Source organism: Lepidochelys kempii, chromosome 13, assembly GCF_965140265.1.
Source record: "Lepidochelys kempii isolate rLepKem1 chromosome 13, rLepKem1.hap2, whole genome shotgun sequence".
Lineage (NCBI taxonomy): Eukaryota > Metazoa > Chordata > Testudines > Cheloniidae > Lepidochelys > Lepidochelys kempii.
This window is the reverse complement of record NC_133268.1, coordinates 8,440,068-8,451,804: the sequence shown is the minus strand read 5'-3', so window position 1 is coordinate 8,451,804 and position 11,737 is coordinate 8,440,068.

Below are 11,737 nucleotides of genomic sequence, written 5' to 3'. Positions count from 1 at the left end.
CACTTCTTATCCTTGGAGAGTCGGTTTGACTACTGTTCATCTTTGATGGAGCATCTCATGGCCGAGCATCATGCATCTGAAACCATTAGAAGCAGCAGCTGAACTAACTTATTTTCTGTACTAATAAGAGGGCCAGCTGGCTGGATCAAATATCCTTATGTTTTAACACAGAATCTAATGGCTTTCTCCTTTGCATTTCCCTGTGAGCTTAAACTTCATAAGTGATCTCCTGAAGCATTCAGCTATCTTCATGCAAATACCCTGAAGTGGGAGGCTCATGCCAGATAAAATCTCTTTGAGAAGAACAAAGAAATTGTTCCATAAGCCTTGTGTAAGGGGAAGAAGTATCTAATGGTCCCTGGACTGGCTTATACTAAACTTATTTCTTAGCACTAAATGCCCTAATCTCAAGGGAATCCGCATCAGTCCTATTCTAATTTAAATCTTTCACCTTGGGGTTAGAATAGTGTCTTTACTATTTGACGCATCTGCTACTGTTGTGTAATACAGCATATGGATTATTTTACTTACTAGGCAGTTACTCTACACACTTAAAGCAAAACCCTGTTGTGGGGCACATGCAAATGCATAACTTCTAATTGTCATGCAGCTGGTCATAGCTTTCTTGCATTTTAATTAGAAAGTGGGCTAGATGACTTCAGCATTACAGCTCTAGAATTAAAACCATTTTAAAGGAGGGGAGGGCTGATCTTTCTCTAAGATTACTGAATTCTACTAACTGCACCTGCCTTCCTTAAGGAGCTGAAAGTACTAATTTTACTAGATGTTTCATCCATCAGCAAAAGTGCTGATTTTGAATAGCTTCTACTTCTAGCTGTTGTGTGTCTACCTTCTCCAGTCAGACCAGCTATCATTAAGCAACACCATGCTAATGACTCCACTAGCTAATACCTTCCTTCATATCATTTAAGGCACAGTCCTAGCACCAGCTTCCCTTCTTCCACAGCTAACCTATACAGAACATATTGTACCTATTTCAAAAGCATTGCTTCACTAGCTGTCCTTACCCCCTTCACTGTAAGTAGTTAAACTAATGATAGTCCTGCAGCAGTGTATATATTAAAACCAAGCTTTTTCAATTAAAAAAAAAAAAAAGCTGAAGAGGGCTGCAGGAGAATTAGAGACCTACCCAAAACATGAGCTAGTGCCTCTATTCCTTATTAATTGTACATGGGGACACATTTTGGGGATTATCTAGACTGGTGCCACCTGCCTAGTAACTTTATGTGCCTTAACGCCATGTTCCTATGGATCTAAGTCCTGACTGCAGCAGCCAGTCCACAAGCATTAAGGTCTGACCCTGACTTCCAGCAGCCTAGTTATTCCTTGCTGAGTGACCAACAGCCCTTCTGGTCCCAAGTCTCCTCAATCCTTAACTACCAGGCACTCAGACTTTTCCTCTCTGGCTCATCACCCTCAAAGCTGTGAAAACAGCACCCGGTTACCAGTTCACTTTGGTGGACACACTCCATGCAGTCTACACCAGAACTCTGCTTGGGGTAAAAATAAACTAAGTTTATTTAATAGAAAAATCACAGATTCAAAAATGAAATAGTAAGGAAAAGCAAACGCATGCAACTTGCACCAAAAATAAACTGTAATGGCCCATCATTTGTTTTCTCCTGTGTAGTTCCATGCATTGTTACTTGTCCAGATTTGCATAAACACTTGGGATGAGAAGAGCACCTCCCTGCTGCAAGATGTATTTGAAATTGTAATACAAGTCATGAACATAGTATTCTATACACAAATTCATAGCTATATTCATACATATCTCATTAGACTATCAAGTTCAGAACATTACAAGGTTTCAGAAAAAAACTAATGGCATATTTATATACACGCTACCATTCTAAAGAACCAGTTGAGGTTCAGACCTGCTGTTCTCCCTTGGGTTGTCTAGACCCTGATTGTCAAACCTGTGTGAAGTACAAGTTTTCAACGTTAAAGAAAGGTAATGAGTTCGTAAGTGAGAGAAGTAAGGACCATATGTTCTGAAAGTCTAAATTCTTGCTGATCATGGGAGTTTCTGATAACTTATACCAACTTCAGTCTCTGAGATGACCAGGATGTCTACCTTGGCAGTTGATGTTACTTAGGTCTAACTATAGCCTGAAAAAAACACTGAGGATCTAAAGCCTAATTTGACATGTATTATCCTAGTATAAAAGCTTGAGGTGTTGAAGTATCCACCTGAGAAAATAAAACTTATGCTATTAGAAGTCTTGCAAAACCCCTCCTGTCAGGGTGGTCCCAAGTCATATGTACCATAATGACCGTTGCTTACATCTATTGGAATAAAGGGTGCCCAATGCCTCCTAAGGGGATGTGTTCTGTTGAGTCAATTAATTAGGTCAGCCAATAGTTTTTAATGTCTTGACCCATATCTCAGTAACTGTACGGAGCAGTTGCATAGTGAGAAATGAATCTGTATAAATGGTTTGGAATTTCACGCTTGCTGACTGCAGTGCCTGACTTGTTCACTTTTCCTAACACAGGGTCCAGCAATTTGTCACGATCTGAAAATCAAGCAGTCTTCTAGCTCTTACATGATGCAAGTAAGAGATTCTGCTATGAGACCTTAGTTAAAAATTCTCTCCCAAAACTGTAGGGCTCAGCTATGCTGGCTTTCTAGAAAGAGCCTTTCTCCCTACCCTCCTTCCACAAACCATACCGTGCAACCTTGCTTGTTGCTACTCTTTGCCATGTGCTACAAGTAGCTGACTCAACTAGTTGCAGTTGAGTCTGGCTTTTTCTGTTGCAGGCCCCTTTGGTTGCTGTGTGGGACTTTCAGTCCTTCACTAGACAGGCATTGCATCTCACATGCCAGGGTCAAGGCAGAGATCAGGAGAAGAGGGCATACTGGTTTAGGGGACCAAGTGTCCCAGTTTCCTTTCTAGCTTTTTCTTGCCTTGATGGTCCTTAATTTCACATGCAAGGAACCTACTTGAAGATCAGGCCTGTTTCTCTAGCAGTGACCCTAAAACAGACAGTAGGATTTCCTACTCACTTGTAGGGTCTCCTTTAGGCAGATTAGGGGTATTCCTCTCATTCCTACCCTACATCTGTGGTCTGTTGGATAGTAGGGCAGTGGGGACTCAGGGGGCTTGGGTTTTATTCTCAGTTCTACCACGGGTCTGATGTGTGACCTTGCACAAGTCACTTGCCCGCTCGCTGCTTCTGTTTCTCCCCCCTGTTGTCTGGCTTGTCTGTTTAGACTGTTAGCTCTTCAGGAGAGAGACTCTCTTACAGGTAGTTACAGTGTCCAGCAATAAGGCTGTGATCTCAAATGGGGCCTTTAGGACTAAGGTAACACAAATAGTAATCTTGGTCCGTCAAAGTAGATATGGCTGTCTTGAGATGGGGGGAGAAGGCACATGATGTTGCAGGCATATCTTTTTTTTTCCCCTGACAGTACTAGTTATTGCCATCCCTCAGCCCTGGGGTTTGGAAAGTATTTGCCAGAGGAAGGCACCTTTCCTGATTCTAGAGCAGAGTTAGTAAGGAAATTACATTCCCCTTCCCCCACCTTACCCCCCAGGAAAAACCTTGACTTCTTTTATTGGCTTTTTTTGTTGTTGTTTTTGGATGCTTGTCACAAAACAAATTTAACCTGAAAAAACTGAATTTGTTTTCGTCATCAATTTGCACAAATGTCTGTTGTCAAAAAGCCATTTTGCATTGAGGAAATATTTCAACAGACATTTTTCAACCCGCTGCAACCATGCCAGTCTTTGCCAGAAAGCTTGTTGTTCCCCTCAGGAGAGCTGTGTTCTCCATCCTGGATTTGTCCAATTAGGATTCCCAAGAATAGGAGATTCTCAAACTTCTTCCTGGTGGAGCTTAGAGAACACTTGGTGCTCAGTTGGAGTATTTAGTGTAAATGAATTGGGTAGCATCCCTTTAAATACTTGTGAGGCCCACTAAAGGGCTCTTAGGAGGCTGGTTTATTGTACTTTAGAGAAATAATACTCATACTACAGAATCTAAACTTTCCTTTAGACAAATAATGGAGGCCTGAAATTAACCTTAAAAATATGAACAGTCAGCAGATGGAGTGATGTTTGCGTGAGTCCGCAGACAGCCTGAAATAATAGCACTGAGAAAGGTATGAGCTATCCCTATTAATTTCAAGGCATTGTTGATCCTGAGGTCTAAGCACGACGATTTAAATATCAACTATTTCACTGCTGATCAAAGCACATAACAAAAGAGCAGGACAGTCATATTACAAAAAGGTTTACTGAGCAGAGTCTTGTTTTGATCTCTCAAGTTGATGGAAAGAATGTTACTTACCTTTTAGTAACTGGAGTTTTCTGAGATGTGGTGTTTTTACACTTCTAGTGTGCATGCACCCCACATCATGGAGATCAGAATGCTTTAGCCAGCAGTATCTATTGGCCACAGCTGCTCCCTTGATTATCTTGAGCCTTTCCTCCCCCTGAGAGCATAAAGGAAGTGGAATGACCAACAGACCCTCAGTTCCTGCATTGCTATCAAGTATGAGCTGTTAGAGTTGGCAATAGCAGGGAAAGGAGGATGGGTCATGGAACACAGGGAAACAACACTTCTCAAAGTACTCTAATTACTAAAGGTAAGTGCTTGTTTACATATGTTCCACTTCTAGAGACACCCAAACAGCCTGTAATAAATAGATGGAGGAAGGAACTGCAAATGTAATTCAAGACGGCAACACATCCCTCCCAAATAGGTTGTCTGAAGGAGATGCTTGAACTAAAGAGTAATGGCCAGTGAAAGTATATACACTACTGCAAGTAGTGGCGGTGGTCATTCCTCCAAGAGGGCTGCCGAAGTGGCCTGTGCTCTGTTGGAATGTAACCAGACATGATCCGGGAGTTCTAAATTGACCACCTCGTAACACAGCTTTATGCAGTGTTATACCCAAGTGTATACCCAATTAGGCCGTCTCAACTCAGAGAATATCTAATGCTTGGAGTTCAGCAACAGAAATAAATAGCCTGGGGATTGCCTGAATAGTTTTGTTCTAGTCAAATGAAATGATGGCGCTCAGAGGACATCCTCAGTATGTAATGCAGTCTCACTGTTGGATGACAGAAGCTTTGGGGGGAAGAAACTGGCAAGTAAATGGATAGACTTTAAATGAAAAATCAGAGTACTTGCGGAAGACATTTTGGGTGTGGCTGGAATGTAACTTTATTTCTCTGAAAAATAGTATGTGGGGATCCTGCAATGAGAGTTTGCAGTTCAATCCTGCGTGCCAATGTAATTGCAACAGGGAATAATCGTGCTCTAGACAAATGGAGTAACAAGCATGAAGTTAATGGCTCAAATGGAGGTTCCATCAGGTTGGTAAGTACTATGTTACGATTTCAAGATGAAAGGGGTTGTTTTATCAGAGGAAAACCTCTCAGATCTTTCACAAACGTTAGCTGAAGCGTGATCAAAAAAAAATGATGTGGTCTCGAATTGGTGGATAAGCAGCTGAGATAGCAGCCAAATGAACATGGAACAAGTTTAGTGACAAATCAAAGATTTTTAAAGATAGTCTGTACTTAAAGATACGAGGGATTGATGTCTCTTGTGGAGAAAAACTATGCTGGTAAGCTCAGGATGAAAAGATACTTAATTTTGCAGTATAACTTGTCCTTGTAGATTCTGCTCTGTTGATATACAAAGCATATTGATTCAGAACAATTCTTCTCTAAGTCTGTTAGCCAGACAGTTTTTGTGCCATGAGGGGTAGAAACATATCTGGATGGTGTCCTGTTGTTCTGAGTAATTAAGTCTGGTAGAAGAGGTAAGAGATATTGATGGTATCACTAAGAGGTTTCTGATTTCTCTGAACAGTAGTGCCTGGGTCTGGCTGGGGCTATTTGGATGATTGAGACCTTGTCCTGTCTGACTTCCTTTAACGCACATGGGATCAGAGGAAGTAGGCGGATAAGCATACAACAGGCCCTGAATCCAAAGGATTAAGAAGTCATCTCCTTGAGTACCTAGACTCTGTCCTCCCTTGGAACAAAATATTTTGTATTTCATCTTCTGTTCATTCGCAAACAGATCTATGCAGGGAGCACCCCACTAATTGAAAATGGACTTGAGGATTGGTTTCAGAGTAGCAGCCGTGTTAGTCTGTATCCGCAAAAAGAAAAGGACTTGTGGCACATTAGAGACTAACTAATTTATTTGAGCATAAGCTTTTGTGAGCTACAGCTCACTTCATTGGATGCATTCAGTGGAAAATACAGTGGGGAGATTTATATACACAGAGAACATGATCCAATGGGTGTTACCATACACACTGTAAGGAGATTGATCAGGTGAGGTGAGCTATTACCAGCAGGAGGGTGGGGGGGAGGGAAGTGATAATCAAAGTGGGTCATTTCCAGCAGTTGACAAGAACATCTGAGGAACAGCTGTGGGGTGGGGGTGGGGAATAAACATGGGGAAATAGTTTTACTTTGTGTAATGACCCATCCGCTCCCAGTCTTTATTCAAGCCTAAGTTAATCGAGTTTGCAAATTAATTCCAATTCAGCAGTCTCTCCTTGGAGTCTGTTTGTTTTTGAAGTTTTTTTGTTGAAGAATTGCTACCTTTAGGTCCGTAATCGAGTGACCAAAGAGATTGAAGTGTTCTCCGACTGGTTTTTGTATGTTATAATTCTTGACGTCTGATTTGTGTCCATTTATTCTTTTACGTAGATACTGTCCAGTTTGGCCAATGTACATGGCACAGGGACATTGCTGGCACATGATGGCATATATCACATTGGTAGATGTGTAGGTGAACGATTAGGCCCTATGATGGTGTCCCTGAATAGATATGTGGACACAGTTGGCAACAGGCTTTGTTGCAAGGATAGGTTCCTGGGTTAGTGGTTCTATTGTGTGGTGTGTGGTTGCTGGTGAGTATTTGCTTCAGGTTGGGAGGCTGTCTGTAAGCAAGGACTGGCCTGTCTCCCAAGATCTGTGAGAGTGATCATCCGATGAAGTGAGCTGTAGCTCACGAAAGCTTATGCTCAAATAAATTTGTTAGTCTCTAAGGTGCCACAAGTCCTCCTTTTTCTTTTTGACTTGAGGATTGAATCTTTTATGGATCATTTGTGATTCCTAGAAAAATGCATAATTAGATGGTCTGCCGGTGTGTTGTGTAGGTTATCAAGGTGAACTTCAATTAGTGTTGTGTTTTTTGTTGTATCAGATACCCAATTTCATAGAAGTTTGTCGAGATGGGCTCTCCAACCCAATAATGAAGCATCAATTACTACTGCACTGGTGGGAAGTGCTGGGGAGAACGGAACTCCCTTGTGGATCTGATGTGGGTCTTTCCACCAGATGAAGGAATTCAAAACTTCTTGAGTGATGTGTATTCCCATATTTATCTTGTGAATAGCAGGGTGATTGTAACCACCCCTGAAGACAGTAAAGATGCAGTCTGGCGAATGGTGTCACCAGAATACATGAAGTCATGACACCTAAAAGACAGAGACATGTTCTTGCTGTAGTATATGGATTGCTTAGCTGTTGATTTATCAACTCTTGTATGTTATCAAATCTGGTCTGTGGCAGGTATGCCTGAGCCATTGTGTAATCAGTTAGAGCCCCAATAAATTCTATCTTTTGTTTTGGAATTAAATGACATTTTCAAGTTCAGTCTCAGTCTGCAGAACAGATACTTAGGTACTGAACACCTCTTATCACTTGTTTGGGAGACTATCCTGTCACCAACCAATTGTCAGGAGATGGGTAAACCAATACATTTCTCTTTCTGACATGTGCTGTGACTACAGCCAGACATTTAGTGAAAGTTCTCAGGGCCATTGACCCCCTGAAAGGCAGCACTCTGTACTGGTAATATGTATTGCCCACTATAGAACAAAAATATTTCTTGTGTGTTTGATGGATGGAAATGTGTATTTGTAGACTGAGAGCTGCAAAGCGATCTAGGGACGGGTTAGGGAAGACAGGGTTATCGTTTGTAATTTAAATTCGCAAACAAAGATATTGAGAACAGATCTCTCAGGTCCAATATTGAACTGTAGCCTCCCAAGTTTGGGGGGCTAGAAAGTATCAATAGAACCCTTTCCCCTAATATTGAGGTGGAACCTCCTCTATAGCACCAAGAGCCAAGAGAGACTTAACTTCTTGTTGAAGGAGACTCTCTCATGAGAGAGGTCCCTGAAAAGGGATGGGAGGAAGGTGGGTTGGTGTGGGACTGTTTTGGAATTGAATAAAGTGGCATTTTTGGATTATTTCCAGTACCTATCTCTTGCTGGTGATACTGCTCTATATATCCTGGAAATAATGCAGACAGTTCCCGAACGGGGTAGGGAGAGGATAAAGATCCTCCAGCATTGATTGGTAGCTCTCGATATATACATCAAAACAACTTCTTAAAGCCAGCCTTAAGAGCATTCAAAGCAGATGTTGATGAAGGTTTCCTCTCATGTGTATGTTGTTTCTAAGCCCTGATCTACACTACCAGTTTAGGTCATATTTAGCAGCGTTAGGTTGATTTAACCCTGTACCCGTCCACACAACCAAGCCTGTTTGGTTGATTTGAAGGGCTCTTAAAATCAATTTCTGTACTCCTCCCTGGCGAGGGGAGAAGCGCTAAAATTGACCTCGCTGGGTCGAATTTGGGGTAGTGTGGACGCAATTCGTCGGTATTGGCCTCCTGGAGCTATCCCAGAGTGCTCCATTGTGACCACTCTGGACAGCACTCTCAACTGAGATGCACTGGCCAGGTAGACAGTAAAAGCCCCGGGAACTTTTGAATTTCATTTCCTGTTTGGCCAGCGTGGCGAGCTGATCAGCACAGATGACCATGGAGTCCCAGAATAGCAAAAGAGCTCCAGCATGGACCGAACGGGAGACACTGGATCTGATCACTGTATGGGGAGAAGAATCCGTGCATGCAGAACCCCGTTCCAAAAGATGAAATGCCAATATATATGCCAAAATCTCTAAGGGTATGATGGACAGAGGCTACAACAGGGACACACAGCAGTGCCACGTGAAAGTTAAGGAGCTGAGGCAAGCCTACCAAAAAACAAAGGATTCAAACAGTGGCTCTGGGTAGAGCCCCATACATGCCGCTTCTGTGATGAGCTGCATGCAATTCTAGGGGAAGCCCCTACCACTTCCCCACCACTGTCCGTGGACACCTGCAAGGGGGGGAGTCTCACGCTACAGGGATGACGATTTTGTGGAGGAGGAGGTGGTTGAGGATAGCGCACAGCAGGCAAGCGGAGAATCCCTTCTCTCCGGCAGCCAGGAACTGTTCATCACCCTGGAGCCAACACCCTCCCAAGGAGGGCTCCCGGACCATGAAGCCAGAGAAGGCACTTCTGGTGAGTGTACCTTTGTAAATATAATACAGGGTTTAAAAGCAGGTGTGTTTAATGATTCATTTGCCCTGAAGACTTGGGATGCATTCGCGGCCAGTATAGCTACTGGAAAAGTCTGTTAATGTGTCTGGGAATGGAGTGGAAATCCTCCAGGGACATCTCCATGAAGCTCTCCTGGAGGTACTCTGAAAGCCTTTGCAGAAGGTTTCTGGGGAGGTCAGCCTTATTCTGTCCTCAATGGTAGGACACTTTTACCACACCAAGCCAGTAGCAAGTAGTCTGGAATCATTGCAGAACAAAGCATTACAGTGAATGGGCCCGGGCTTTGGTGGCATTCAAGCAAGATCCGTTCTTTATCTCTTTGTGTTAGCCTCAGGAGAGTGATATCATTCATGGTCACCTGGTTCAAATATGGGAAATTTTGTTTACAGGGACATTCAGAGATGCCCATTCCTACTGGGCTGTTTGCCTTTGGCTGAAAAGAAATCATCCCCGCTGTTAGCCACACGGTGCAGGGAGGCCCATTCATGCTGAGCTGTTTGCATTTGGCTGACAGGGATCTTCCCTGATGCTAGCCACGCGGTGGTGGTGGTGTGGGGGGGTAAAGCGATCATCCCAGAGAGTTGGGGGGGGGGAAAGGTTTGGGTTGTGCTGCACATTCACCCTAAAACCATAGCCCCTCCTTTTAAATGGTCAACCCAACGGGCTTTGTTTAGTATGAGAAAGGAGGGCACTGCTGTTTGAAACCATTCCCACGTGTTATGAAGGCTGAAGAAGCAAAACCCTTTGCCTTACCATGGCTGCCTGTGGCCGGCCGAGTGCGTGTGATGTCTCTCACCAAACCGGCAGGCACTCAATATAAGAGGCAAAATGTGACCTTGTAGCAAAAGCACATGTGCCATGTAATGTGAATCGCTTGATTCAGTGTGAAATAGTCTTCCCTTTGTTCTCTAAAATGTATCTTTTAAAATACTACTCTCCCTTTTTTACCTCTCGCAGCTGCAAATGTTTCTGCGCTCTCCCTATCATCTCCGTCCCAGAGGCTAGCGCAGATTAAAAGGTGAAAAAACCGCACTCGCAATGAAATTTTCTCAGACTTCATGCAGTCCTCCCACACTGACAGAGCTCAGCAGAATGTATGGAGGCAAACAATGGCAGAGACCAGGAAGGCGTTAAATGAATGCGATGAGAGGAGGGAGGATGCAATGCTGAGTCTAATGGGGGAGCAAACTGACATGCTCAGGCATCTGGTGGAGCTGCAGGAAAGGCAGCAGGAGCACAGACCACTGCTGTAGCCCCTGTATAACTGCCTGCCCTCCTCCCCAAGTTCTATATCTCCTCACCCAGACGCCCAAGAATGCGGGGTGGGAGGCTACGGGCACCCAGCCACTCCACCTCAGAGGATTGCCCAAGCAACAGAAGGCTGGCATTCAATAAGTTTTGAACTGTAGTGTGGCCTTGTCCTTCCCTCCTCCCCTCCTCTACTACCCCACCTGGTGCTTCCCTCCTCACCCACCCCTCCCAGGCCACCTTGCGAGTTTCCCCCCTATTCGTGTGATGAATTAATAAAGAATGCATGATTTTGAAATAATAATGACTTTATTGCCTCTGAAAGCGGTGATCGAATGGGGAGGTCGGATGGCTTACAGGGAAGTAGAATCAACCAAGGGCGCAGCTTTTCATCAAGGAGAAACAGAACGAACAGAATTATCATACCGTAGCCTGGCCAGTCATGACACTGGTTTTCAAAGCTTCTCTGATGCGCAGGGCCCCCAGCTGTGCTCTTCTAATCGCCCTGGTATCTGGCTGCGCGTAACTGGTCGCCAGGCGATTTGCCTCAACCTCCCAGCCCGCCATAAACATCTCCCCCTTACTCTCACAGATATTGTGGAGCACAGAGCAAGCAGCAACAACAATGGGAATATTGGTTTCGCTGAGGTCTAATCGAGTCAGTAAACTACGCCAGCGCGCTTTTAAATGTCCAGATACACATTCTACCACCATTCTGTACTTGCTCAGCCTATAGTTGAACAGCTCCTTACTACTGTCCTTGTGCCTGTGTATGGCTTCATGAGCCATGGCATTAAGGGGTAGGCTGGGTCCCCAAGGATACCTATAGGCATTTCAACGGTAATTTTCTGGTCTGGGAAGTAAGTTCCTTCCTGCAGCTGTTCAACCAGACCAGAGTTCCTAAAGATGCCAACGTCATGCACCTTTCCCAGCCATCCCATGTTGATGTCAGTGAAACAACCCTTGTGATCCACCAGTGCTTGCAGCACCATTGAAAAGTACCCTTTGCCGTTTATGTACTGGCTGCCAAGGTGGTCCGGTCCCAAGATAGGGATATGCGTTCCGTCTATCACCCCACTACAATTAGGGAACCCC